At 42.9% G+C, this 834-nt stretch overlaps 1 long non-coding RNA gene across 1 annotated transcript; it reads left to right on the forward strand.

The window, feature by feature from the left end:
• Positions 1-6: 6 nt before the first annotated feature.
• On the forward strand, positions 7-723 carry LOC111649970 (uncharacterized). The gene is made up of 2 exons (XR_002760366.2): positions 7-169; positions 618-723. It is a non-coding gene; the product is annotated as an uncharacterized LOC111649970 (long non-coding RNA).
• Positions 724-834: the final 111 nt, after the last annotated feature.

Consider the following 834-nt stretch of genomic DNA (forward strand, 5'->3'; position numbering starts at 1 on the left):
TGTGTGTGTGTGTGTGTGTGTGTGTGTGTGTGTGTAGGCTCGTTGTCATGATCAGGTTTGAGTGATTGAGATGTTATTTAATTGTACTGGATAAAACTGCGTCATGTGTTTTTAGAGCCGGCTGTGGAATCTGACGAAGTGCTGGAACCCAAGAGGAACAACTACGCTGGTAAAACACTTTGTACTGTGGAAACAGCTGCAGCTGTTTCCTGTTGCATCTGTCATCACCACCCAGACTGAGCATTAAAAACACAGTCATGAAATCACAATGACCTCTGTCTAACCCACAGTTAACACGTTAACTTGTAGTAGAAGGTGATTTCATTCACTTCATCCAGAATGTTGTTCAGATTGTCGTTGCTGTATGAAAACTGTGCAGTCTGAGAAATATGTTTCAGGCCATCCAAACTGATGATGAAAAAAAATGATTGTGAATGTTTGACTTTGCTACTTAATTCACTAGAACAACAATTAAAGCCCATTCTGGCGAAAAGAACTGAACAAATCCGTACACTGTAATATGTCACCTGTATCTTAGACACAAAGGCTCTTGTGTCTTAAAGGTGTGTGTGTGCATGTTTATACAACCCCCGATTCTTCTTCTCTGTGTTGTCCAGGTGTGGCTGTCGGTGCTGCTGTCGCCCTGCTCGCCACCGCTGCCTCGATGCTGTATCTCAATGATGTCTGACACACATCGAAATAAAGTGTTTTGTTTTGAACATAGCTGCTACGTGTGTGTTGGTTGAATCAGCAAAGACCCATAATTAACAGTTCCCTCTGGAGGTACGGCGCCGAACGTGTGAATGATGATGTAATGATCAGTATTAGGGCCAC

The sequence above is a fragment of the Seriola lalandi genome, unplaced genomic scaffold, assembly GCF_002814215.2.
Source record: "Seriola lalandi dorsalis isolate HSWRI2012SDOR001 ecotype SW California unplaced genomic scaffold, Sedor1 jcf7180001965654, whole genome shotgun sequence".
NCBI lineage: Eukaryota > Metazoa > Chordata > Actinopteri > Carangiformes > Carangidae > Seriola > Seriola lalandi.